This window comes from Stegostoma tigrinum, chromosome 31 (genome assembly GCF_030684315.1).
Source record: "Stegostoma tigrinum isolate sSteTig4 chromosome 31, sSteTig4.hap1, whole genome shotgun sequence".
Taxonomy (NCBI): Eukaryota; Metazoa; Chordata; class Chondrichthyes; order Orectolobiformes; family Stegostomatidae; genus Stegostoma; species Stegostoma tigrinum.
In genome coordinates this window covers 41,070,732-41,083,167 of record NC_081384.1, presented here as the reverse complement: position 1 = coordinate 41,083,167, position 12,436 = coordinate 41,070,732, and the positions used below count along the sequence as shown (strand labels likewise).

The 12,436-nt window shown below is 41.3% G+C and overlaps 1 long non-coding RNA gene across 1 annotated transcript in view; it reads left to right on the top strand.

The window, feature by feature from the left end:
* The window catches only part of LOC132206112 (uncharacterized), a 344,203-nt gene that overhangs the window by 245,534 nt on the left and 86,233 nt on the right, over positions 1 to 12,436 (top strand). The gene's annotated exons all lie outside the window — the stretch shown is intronic.

The window sequence follows — 12,436 nt, the reverse complement described above, 5'->3', positions numbered from 1 at the left end:
TTTAACTGATTTCATGCTGGCAGCCATCTGTCATGTCGTTTCTCAGTACTACTCTTTTTTGCTCAATTACTTTTTGCTTTATCTACATTCTGCAATGCCCCCAAATTAGCTGATTTAATTGGTGACTTTCCCAACACTTCTAACTACAATAACCAGGGAAGTAACCAGGACGTAAGAGAAGCTCTGAATAGTATAGTCCTCCAGTGTTCCAAGGTCATGGTAAAGTAGTGTTTCTGGGTTGACTTGTAAGAGTCTCTTCAAGTGTTGGGAAACCCATAGCCTCGGTGTCTGGTAACACTTGTTCTTTCGTGTATTCAAGTCAAAACTTGAAGACTGTTCTTAACTTTGCCTTTTCCTTGGCCAATCTGTAAAGAACCCAAACTCATTGTTTGATATCGAATCCCATAAGAAAAAATGTCTCAAACTCACTTTCCTCATTGCCCCCTTAACCTTAAACTCTTTTGGCTTCAAAAAATCTATCTAACTCTATCTTGAAAAAATGAAAGAATCCTTCCCAGGGGAATGAAATAAAATGGGCTAACAACTTTTTAAAAAACAAACCCTTCTCTTTTTCCGTTTTGAAACCCAGAACTCTTATTTTCAAGCCGTGCCCCCTCATTTAGTCTGCCCCACGGAGGGGAAAAGTTCCTTTCAGCGATTACCCAGTAATTTGCTTCTGGATCTTATCTGTTTTGTAAAGATCAACTCTCATTCTTCCAATATAGATAGGTCCAGCCTGTCCAAATTTTCCTCATAATATAACCTACCAACCCTGGAATAAATGAAACAAAACTTTCTCTGAACAGCTTCTAATGTAATATTCTTTTGCAAGTAAGTAGAGCATATCCAGAATCCAAATGTGATCTCACTAAAGCCCTGGACAGCTGCAACAAAGTTTTCCCACTATTATTTTTCATTCATAGAGTCATTGAGACAATTAGGACAGAAACAGTCCTTTCGGCCCAACTCATCCATTCCAACCAGGTTTCCTAAACTGAACTAGTCCCATTTACCGGCATTTGTCCCTCATTCCTCTAAACGTTTCCTATTCACATAGCTGTCCAAATGTCCTTTAAATGTTGTAATTGCATTTGCCTCTACCACTTTTTCTGGCAGCTTGTTCCATACCATGAACATGCAAATATTGCCCCCAAGTCCCTTTTAAGTCTTTCCACTCTCGCCTTAAACCAATGCCACCTAATTTTGGACTGCCCTACCCTTGGTTATTCACTTTATCTGTGCCCCTTATAATTTTGTAAACCCCTTTGAAGTCACCTTTCAGCATCTTACATTCCAGAGAAGAAGTCCCAGCCTATCCAGCCTTAACTTAAACCTCCAGTCTCAGTAAATATCGTTGTAAATCTTTTTTACATTCTTTCCAGTTTAATAATATCCTTCCTATTGTAAGGTGACCAAAATTGCACACAGTACTCCAAAAGTGACCTTACCAATGCCTTGTACAGCCATTACATGACGTCCCAACTCCGACACTCAGTGCTCTGATCGATGAAGGCAAGTGTGCCAAATTCCTTCTTCACCACCCTGTCTATATCTGGCACAACTTTCAAGGAACTATGTACCTGCATCCCCAGTTCTCTCTGCTTGACAACACTCCCCAGGCCCCCACCATTAATTGCCCAACAGCAATATTCTATTTTCCTTCCTAATTGCTAGTTATACCTGAAAGCTAACTTTCTGTGATACACGCACAAGGATAATGTTGTTTCTTCCCCTTGTCCTACCAGGCAATGTACGTGGGCTGCCAAAATGAATTTGATTATTAGAAAAGTTAAAAGTTATGGAATTAAAGGAATGGAAACAAAAATTTACCATTCATCCACTATCTCCATAATTACTTTCCTAAATATTCTAGAAAGCATATTTTTTCTGGTGACTGTTATTTGTAGTCACTTGAAGCATTACAAGTGATCCTACCACAAATGAATCAATTTACACTTTTCTACAATGAAGGTTATCTGCCACATGCATGTCCATTTCCTCGATCTGACTGCTTTTTTGAAGTTTAACATTGTACCCTCATAATTTCATGAAATCTACAAATTTTGGAATTATGCCCTGTTTAACAAGGTCTAGTTCATAAGTATATAGCAGGAAACTCAGAGGTGCTAACACTGACCCCTGAAGAATTTCATATCAGTATCACTACTGTCTCTTCTGTTGCATGAATTCTACTTTGTTTACGTGTCTGTTATGTAGCACTTTTTCAAACACCCAACTGTTCATTTCATTTCTAGCAGCTTCTCCAATAAAGCAAATCCCATAGTTGCTCTATATGCTTTTTTAAACAAGGGTATAACATTTGAAATTTTCTACTTGTCTCATGGGTTGAAAGATGCTTGGAAAATTATGGTCAGTGCCACTGAAATTTCCAATTTCTCTTCCCTTGGTCTTCTTGGGCACATCTCATTTAGTCATTTTACAAACTTATTTTAACCAATTTTAAGTCCTGTAGTTTCTGAACATTCCGTCTTTCACCATAGTTTAGACAGCTAATGATTTCCTTGGAAAAGATAGGTGCAAAGTATTCATTTAATACTGAACCCATGCCTGTGCCTTCATGCATCAATCCATTTTTAAGTCCCAAATTGGCCCCACTGCTCCTGTTACAAACATTTTACTCATATGAGGCTATTGATGACTTTTGAGTTTCATTTTGTTAACTCCTCATCTCACTTTCTCCCTTCTTGATTGAGCCCTTGCCAAGCTAATTATATTTTACTCTGGACCTTATTTGATCCCCTTCTGTAAACATCCTAAATCTTAAGACATAACAATCAGATTCTTCCTTATTCCCATGAATCAGTTCTAGCAGTGTTTCCTGTCTCATTGTGCTTTCAAATTAATGACAGTATAAGATTTTCCTTAACACACTGTAGCAAACTTTATCCCTCACTGCTCTTTACCCTGTTATTAATCTAGTCTTTACTCTAATAATTAAAGTCCCTCTTCATAACAGCTCTCTAATTATTACACCTTTCTTTAATTTGTCAGGTTTCTGCCTCCCTATCTTTCCCGTAGTCGGTGCCCAATAGAATACACTGCAGTTTTTATTGTTTCTTACTTCCAGTCAAATGGATTCTGACATTGACCCCCATTCTGGAATATCCTCCTCCAGCTCTTTAATTTTTTTCTTAATCTTACCACAAATCCTCCATTGTTCACAGCTTCAATCCGTCCTGAGCATCTATACTGGGGAATATGTAATGGCCATAACATCATGAAAGCTGGATTTTTCCCTCCCCTAAATGAAAGAGTCAGTTGTCAGCAAATGGGCCTGAAACATAGCTGCCCCTCAGTGATAACACACTAAAAAAGGCTTTAATGCCTTTGGGTTAGGGACTCCTGCCCTTATCTAATTGCTGATTGACCCAGTTATACAACTACAATGTGGTGGCCACTGCTGGGACAACACATGGTCATAGAAACTAAGAGAAGGAGTAGGCCTTTAGCCTTTTGAATCTGCTCTGCCATTCAGTCTGATCGTTTGTCTCATTTCAAGCCATATTCCCCTTTCTGCCCATATCCCTTTATCTCTCCCAAGGAATGTTGTGGAACAGAGGAACTTAGGAGTGTAAGTACAAGCGAACTGAGTGGTAAAGAAGGTATTCTGGCCTTCATCGGTCAAGGCATTGAGTATAAGAGCCAGGATGTTATGTTATAGTTGTACAAATCATTGGTGAAGCCACAGTTGGAGTATTGTGTACATTTCTGGTCTCCCTGTTACAGGAAAGACATAATTAAACTGTAAAGTGTATAAAGAAGATTTACGAGGATGTGGTCAGGACTAGTAGGCCTGCGTTATATGGAGAATTTGGCCAGGATAAGATTTTATTCTTTGGAATGGACGAGAATGAAGCATGATCTTATTGAGGTGTATAAAATCATGAGGGTCATAGATTGGATGAATGCATATCATCTTTTTCCCAGGGATGAGAAATTGAAAACTAGAGAGCATTGGTTAACAGTGAGAGGGGATAGATTTAAGAAGGGCCTGAGGGGCAACTTCTCCATGCAGAGTGGTATGTATGTGGAATGGGCTGCCAGAGAATGTGGTTGAGGCAGGTACTACAACAACAACATTTAAAAAAAGATTGGATAGGTACATGGATGAGAAGGGTTTAAAGGGATATGGACCAAATGCGAGCAATTGGAACAAGCTGAGTGGGCATCATTGTCAGCATGGATCACTTTGAGCCAAAGGGCCTATTTTCATGCTGTATTACTCTATGACTTCTGTTGCCTTTAAAATCTAAATTGTTATCGATCTTTTTCTTATACATAATCAGTGACTTGGCGTCCGCAGACTTCCATGGTAGAGAATTCCGTAGGTTCACAACACTGTGAGTGAAGGATTTTTTTCCTCATCTCAGTTCTAAATGGTCTAACATAGAACGTAGGTGCAGGAGTTGGCCATTCAGTCCTTTGAGCCTATACCAAAACCCAATTTGATCATTTCTGATCATGTGATCTCAGTATCCCACTCCTGTTTTCTCGCCAGGCCCCTTGATCACTTTAGCCACAGGGGACACATCCAACTCCCGCTTGAATTTATCAAATGCACAGCTTTCGGTGGGAGAGAATTCCACAGGTTCACAACCCTGGGTGAAGAAATTCTTCCTCATCTCAGTCTTATTCTTAGACTAAACCATATCCTGAGATGTTGTCCCCTGATTCTAGACTTCCCAAGCATGAGAAATATCATCCCTACATCTAGAGATAGTAGGAACTGCCGATGCTGGAGAATCTGAGATAACAAGATGTGGAGCTGGATGAACACAGCAGGCCAGGCAGCATCAGCAGGAAAGCTGACGTTTCAGGCTTGGTCCCTTCTTCAGGAGTGGGGGAGGGGAAGGGAGCTCTGAAATAAATAGAGAGAGGGGAAGGTGGTGATAGAAGGTGGAAAGTTGAACAGATAGCAGAGAGAAGACAGACAGGTCAAGGAGGCGGGGATGAAGCTAGTAGGGGTAAGTGTAGGTTGGAAGTAGGGGTGAGGGTTGGTCATTGAGGTGGAAGGAGTGGATAGCTGGGAGACAAGATGTACAGGTCAAGGAGGTTGGGTCAAGACGGACGGCTGATCTTGGGATGAGGTCAGGGGTGGGGAGATATTGAAGCTTGTGAAGTCCACATTGAGACCATTGGGTTATAGGATTCCCAGGTGGAATATGAGGAGCTGTTCCCTACATCTAGTTTATCTAGCCTTGTTAGAATTTTATACATTTCAACTAGATTTCCTCTCATCCTTCTAAACTGTAATGAATACATGCCCAGTTGAAGCAATCACTCCTCAAATGGGAGGGAGGATTCTGAAGAAGTGGTTGTAAACTGGAATAGATTTTATTGAAATGTTGGGAAATTGGTAGCAATATTACAAAGCTAGAGGATCTGCACAAATGTCTGACCTGTTTGGTTCCTCACTGCACACTGAGACTAAATGTGAATTACCAATAACACCATTAAGGCCCTACTATCTCTAAGGCAAAATCCATGTGGTGTTATGGAAGGGAAATCATACTTTACAAATTAATTCAACACGTTTGGGACTGAACAAACAGAGTGAATAAAGGCAATTGAGTAGCTTATTTTCATTTTCATTTTCTAAAAGCCACAGAAAGTGTCAATGATGGTGAATCTGAAAATTCATTAATAACTTGCTCATTGATGTTCAGTTTCACTAGCAGTCTAAAACCTCTGCTGTCAGGAATAGTTTTCCAAGACTTAGATCCACCAGCAATAAAGGACCAGCGAAATGTTTCCAGTCAGGATATTATGTAGATTGGAGGGGGACTTGCAGGTGTTAATCAATTTGGGAGAGGTCATGGCCTAGGAAGGTGTTGGCAAAGAATGCCTAGTGAGTTACTACAGTGCCTCTTGGAGATGGTGCCCATTTAACCAATGATGGAAGGTGTGAATTCTACTGAATGTTATTGGGATTAAAAGGAGGAAGGTGAAAGAAAACTTGCAATGAGAAAAGCAGCATGGCCAGCTTAATGGCTTATTTCTGAACCGTAAATAATCACAGAATCCTGATGGTGCGGAAGGAGGCCATTTGGCCCATCTAGACCGCACCAACCCTCAAAAGAGCATCACCCCGAGCCACCATGGCCAATTTCAGCATGACCAATCCACCTAGCCTGTATATCTTTGGTCAGTGGGAGGACACCAGAGCACCTGGAAGAAATCCACGCAGACACAGGGTGAATGCGTAAACTCCACATAAACAGTTGCCTGAGGCTAGAATCAAACCTGGTTCCCTGGTGCAGTGTTAATGACTACCCACTGTCCCACTGTTGGAACCTCGCAAAGGCCAGGAATTGAACCTACATCAACTACTTGGAAGGCAGTTATGCTCGCCACTATATCACTGTTGCTTGTCAAATATGAAATAACATGATAATGAATATGCACTGCCTGCTGGAATGTGGCCGAGCAGTTTGCTAGGAAATCTGTAAAGCAATAGAAGTAAAGCTTTAAACATTGAGGCTGAAAGTCCCTCACAAAATTGTTGGTTTGGGAATGGGGAGAACAGCACAAGATATATATCTTTTTATTCTTTCATGGGACCTGGTCATCACTGGCTGGCCATCATTTATTGTTGGTCTCTAGCTACCCTTGAGAAGGTGGTGAGCTGCTTTTTTGAACTGCTACAGTCCGTGTGCTTTTGGCAGACCCACAATGCAATTAGGGAGGGAATTCCAGAATTGAGACGCAGTGATACTAAAGGGATAGTGATATAGTTCCAAGTCAGAATGGTGATCCAGGAAAGTGGGCATTTTCCATCACACTCCTGACTTTTGCCTTGTAAATGGTGCATAGGCTTTAGAAATCAGAAGGTGAGGTATTTGCTGCTGTACTGGTAGCCTCTGACCTGCTATTGTAGCCACTGTATTTATTTAGTGAATCTAGAATCATAGAAGCCATACAGCATGGAAACAGGCCCGTCAGCCGTTGAGTCCACACCATTTCCCATGGCTAATCTGCCTAACCTGCACATTCCTGACACAGAGAAAACCCACACAGGGAAGGTCTAGGCCTGAAACGTCGGCTTTTGTGCTGCTAAGATGCTGCTTGGCCTGCTATGTTCATTCAGCTCCATACTTTGTATTCTTGGATTCTCCAGCATCTGCAGTTCCCATTATCTCAGACACGAGAAGAATATCAGACTTTTGAAGAGACCCCTCAAACGTGAATTCTGATCTCTTTCTCTGCACCTTTCCTGTGGCTGTAACACTGTACTCTGCACTTTCTTCTACCATCCTGATGCATTTTGAATGGTACGATCTGCTTGTATAGGATGCAAAACAATACTTTTCACTATATCACGGTACATGCGACAACAATAAATCAAATCAAATCAATCAGTGTGCAAACTCCACACAGATAGTTACCCAAGATTGGAATCAAACCCAGTTCCCCAGCACTGTGAGGTAGCTTGTCACCCAACACTTGAGTTTCTAGGAAATTTAACAGAAATGCTACATCTCTGGTAACCTCAGATAGTTGTGATGCTTAAAGATTGCATAATTTGCACAAACTTGAATTATCACATGAGTGTTCTAGTGAATTTAATAATTCCATTCTATCATTTAATAGTTTCTCCATAAATACAGAATGAGGTGTCAGCCGAAAGCTTGCAGATCAAGAAGAAAAATCCATTGAACAAATTTGTTATGTCATGAAAATTATATCGTTTAAGCACACTTTCAAAAGATGAGTGCTTACTCCTTGAAAGGAAGCAAATGTTTCCTTCAGGGGACTGCTAATGGCTTCAATGGACAGCAAAACAGGCATCTGGCCTGAGTTTGACTATGCTTAGTGATAATGACTGATGCAGTTTGACAGTGACTATCACAGAGTGTTAGAGAGCTGAGGTGAGAGACAGAACTTATGCGCCGTGTGTCATTATCACCATGATTTTCACTGTTCAAAATGACCATGTTAATTTATCCACTTCTATTTTATTTTTATTGTAATGATTACACATGCTAACTGCAGTTTATACTGTGTAATGAAACATGGTAGCTAATGTAACCCCGATTTATTAAGAAAGGAGGGAGAGAGAACAGACAGGGAATTATAGGCAGTTAGCCCAACATCAGTCATGGGGAAAATTCTGGAATCAGTTATTAAAGATGTGATAACTGAACATTTGGAAAGCAGTGACAGAATTGATTCAAGTCAGCATGGATTCATTAAACAAAAATCATGGTTGACAAGTCTTATGGAATTTATCGAGGATGTGACCAGTAGAGTGGACTCTACTGTGGGGAAAGTTAATGGCTTGCTGGCCTTAGTAGCGAGAGGATTTGAGTGTCGGATATCTTGCTGCAGGACCTTGGCGAGGCCATGCCTTGAGTATTGTGTGCAGTTTTGGCCTCCTAGTGTGAGGAAGGAAATTCTTGCTATTGAGGGAGGTCAGGGAAGGTTCACCAGACTGATTCCCGGGATGACAGGACTGACATATGAGGAAAGACTGGATTGACAGGGCTTGTCCTCACTGGAATTTAGAAGAATGAGGAGGTGGAATCTTATGGAAACATTTAAAAGACTGTTGGGACTGGACAGGCTAGATGAGGGAAGGATTTTCCATCACAGTCCTGACTGTTGCCTTGTAAATGGTGCATAGGCTTTAGAAATCAGAAGGTGAGGTGTTTGCTGCTGTCCTGGTAGCCTCTGACCTGCTGTTATAGCCACTGTATTTATTTAGTGAATCTAGAATCATAGAAGCCCTACAGCATGGAAACAGGCCCGTCTGCCATTGAGTCCACACCATTTCCCATGGCTAATCTGCCTAACCTGCACATTCCTGACACGGAGGAAACCCACACAGACACGAGGAGAATATCAGACTTTTGAAGAGATCACTCAAATGTTAATTCTGATCTCTTTCTCTGCACCTTTCCAGTGGCTGTAACAGGACCCTTTATCCCTTCATTCATTGGATGAAGGGTCCAGGCCCGAAACATCAGCTTTTGTGCTCCTGAGATGCTGCTTGGCCTGCTGTGTTCATCCAGCTACACACTTTGTTATCTTGGATTCTCCAGCATCTGCAGTTCCCATTATCTCCAAACATTGAAAGTGAATTGAGGTGTAAGGAAGCAGTGCAAGAATGTAAGGCAAGACTGCAAAGATGGCAACTTTTGGATATTAATAAACATCTCTGTTCAAAAAGATGAGGCCCTTTCAGTTGGTGGCTGGAACCAACTTCTTGTGTACAGCCCAACACTCTCACCCTAGATGTCCTCTTGGTCATGGAGAATTCCTCCTCCACACCTTCAGAATGCTATTGCTTTGTGCAAACCAGCTGCTGATTGGCTTGCTGATGCTTGATTCCACGAGCTGAGATGATTGGACTACCTACTTCCTGTTCTGCTTTCCTTATCACAAAAACATCCAATCCTGCCCATTGAATCAGAGAATGGTTGCAACACAAAGAGTTTATTTGGTCCATCATGTCCCTCCCAGCTTCTCCACAAGCAACTTATCTAGTCCCATCTACTCCCTGACCGTAGTCTAGCAAATTTTTCCCCTTCAGTAATCCAATTCTTTTGAAATTTTTGATTGAACCTGTCTCTATGACACTCTGAGGCAATGTGTTCCAGACCCTAACCACTCGAGTGAACCTGCCTCTACCACACTCTCAGGCAATGCATTCCAGATCTTAATTAGCTACTGCATTAGAAAGATTTTCTTCATGTGATATTGTTGTTTTTAACTAATCATCTTATATTTCTGGAGTAAATGCTGACAGTTACCAGTTTGATAAGAAAATCCCCACCCTTTTGTCCAAATCTAATTTTGTTCGTGATTAGAATTTAAGGGAAATAAACAGTTTAAATTATAAAGCTCTGAGACATAAATAAGGTTTTAATTGGAAGAGCAGTTGAGCTCAGTTAATTAAAGAAATAGTTGAGACAGGTTCCTCCGTAACTGAGCCAGTTAGATGTTTTGTGTTAGGAGCATACAAAACTAGCTAACGTAGTGAGATTTATAACAGAATACTGGAACTTGGGTGATTAGGGCAGTCAGGGAAAAAAGGGAAATAAATGTTCATTTGCTTTTATGCTACAGGAGAAGTAGCTTGTTTTTTGGTGAGCATCTGTAAGTGATTAAGGTATATTTTATTCTTAAATTTCTGCTGGTAATAGTAAGAAAATACAGAAAAATAAAAGTAAATATCTAGATCAATAAATAATTCTAATTATCATGCTTGCCTTCATTAGTTGTGGTATGGAATACAAGGGCAAGGAAGTCTTGTCACAACTTTATAAAACATTGGTTAGGCCACAGATGGAATATTGTGCACAGTTATGGTTGCCACTCTATTGGAAGGATGTGATTGCACCAGAGAGGGCACAAAGGGGATCAACTAGGATGTTGCCTGTGATGGAAAGTCTCACTTAGGATGAGAAACTGGATAGGATGGTTGTTGTTTCCCTGGAGTGGAGGAAACTCAGGAAGGATTAGGTTGAAGTATATAAAATTATTAGAGGCGTGGATAAGGTACACCATAAGAATCTTTTCCCCATGGCAGAAATGTCTAAGACAAGACAGCATAAGTTTATGGTGAAGTCCAAGTTTTGAGAGGATCTAAGGGAAAGAATTTTTTCGGATGGTGGTAGAAATATAGAAATATGCCTGAGAGGGCAGAAAAGGCAGGTACTCTCGCAACATTTAAGAAGTATCTTCTGGAGCACTTAAGATGCCAAGGCATAATAGGGTATGGGCCAAATGCAGATAAGTGGAATTAGTATAGTCTGCTATTTGTCGGTCAGTATTGACATGGTTGGCTGAAAGTCCTGTTTCCATGCTGTATGACTCTATGACATTAAAGATGGCTTGATGAATGATACGTCACAGTTGCAGCCTGTCGGGGTTTCTGGAAGCCAGATTGATCCAGGGTAGTTGTGTCTGTGACAAATATTTGTAGCTTGAACAGCTTTGGTTCAGACTATGAGCAGGAAGTTCATCGAGAGACAGCGTGATGCTTCAGGGAATGAGAACTTAATTGGATGCTTTGAGGCAAGAGGCAGTCACATCTTTCAGGTTAGGATTTTCTCAGATGGTCATGATCAGGGACAGGAAATTGTGACTGAGAGTGAATTAGGTTAAGGGGCACAGAGCCTGTCATGTTCTGTGCGATATCAAAAACAATAGACAGGGCAAAGAAGGAGGTTCTACATAATGAGGGACATGTTCTGGAGAGCTGAATTCCTGAGGTGAGGTGAGGGTGACTATCCTTGACATGAAGGACACATTTGATCAAGTGTGACATCAATGAGCCCTTAACAAACTGGAATAAATGAGTATCAGGAGGACACTCTGCTGTTTGAGTCATAGCTGGCATATGGGAAGATAGTTTTGGTTGCTGGAAGTCATTATCTCAGCTCCAGCACATCTCTGTAGGAGTTCCTTGGTCCAATGAATTCCCTCCATCATGATCAGAAGTGGGGATGTTTGCCACTGATTGTTGCTGAACATTGCACATTTACAACTCCTCAGACACTGAAGTAGACTATGTCCATATACAACAAGATCAGGCTAAGGCAAGTAACGTTCACACCGTACAAGTGCCAGGCAATGACAAGAAAGAATATAACCCTTGAATATTTGGTCCAGGAATTCAATGACATCATCATCAATGAGTACCTAACTATCAACATCCTGGGTTTAACCATTGACCAGGCACTCAATTGAACCAGCCACTGAATACTGTGGCTAGAAGAACAGGTCAGAGATAATTCACTTCCTGTCTTGCCTATGAGATAACTGCTGTGTTCAGTCCTGATGACTGAAGCTGCCCCTGCAGAGATTGATATGATCCAGGCTGTGCCAGGCCCCTAAAGGACTAGACAGACCAGAACTGTCTACCACAGGAATCTAATGCACTGGAACAGCAAGGCCATCACCTCTTGCTGCAAAGGGAGCTCAACATGGAAGCTCTTGGAATCAAATGGCAAAATGTATCACCTTGCACAGGGGGCTCATGGTGCCTTTTATTCCACATATGGCTCTGTATGTTTGATTTGACCATCTAAACATTTGTTTAATGCTTACACTCAGGCCAAATGTGGCACTGGTTCCGCTAGGAGATTGTGACCACATGCAGGGAATGAATGAAAGTCTCATGAAAGTGATACTGAGGGGAAGAATACCAAATGATGTCATGGTATCTTGAATAATATCACAGTATCTATCTAGTTTTGGTCCAGTGACAACATGTGGAGCCTCAGTGAGTTTCAAGTGAGTGTTTCCCTTGTGTGCAGATCAAAGGCCACTAACATTGGCACCTCCTGTTTATGTATGGTCATTGATCATCAGAGCTAGGTCCCATTGCCGTTTATCCTCCTCATTAGAGGTCAAAGTGATCATCCAGTGCCTTTTCAACTGTTCTCTGTTACATTTGGTCATGCAGAGC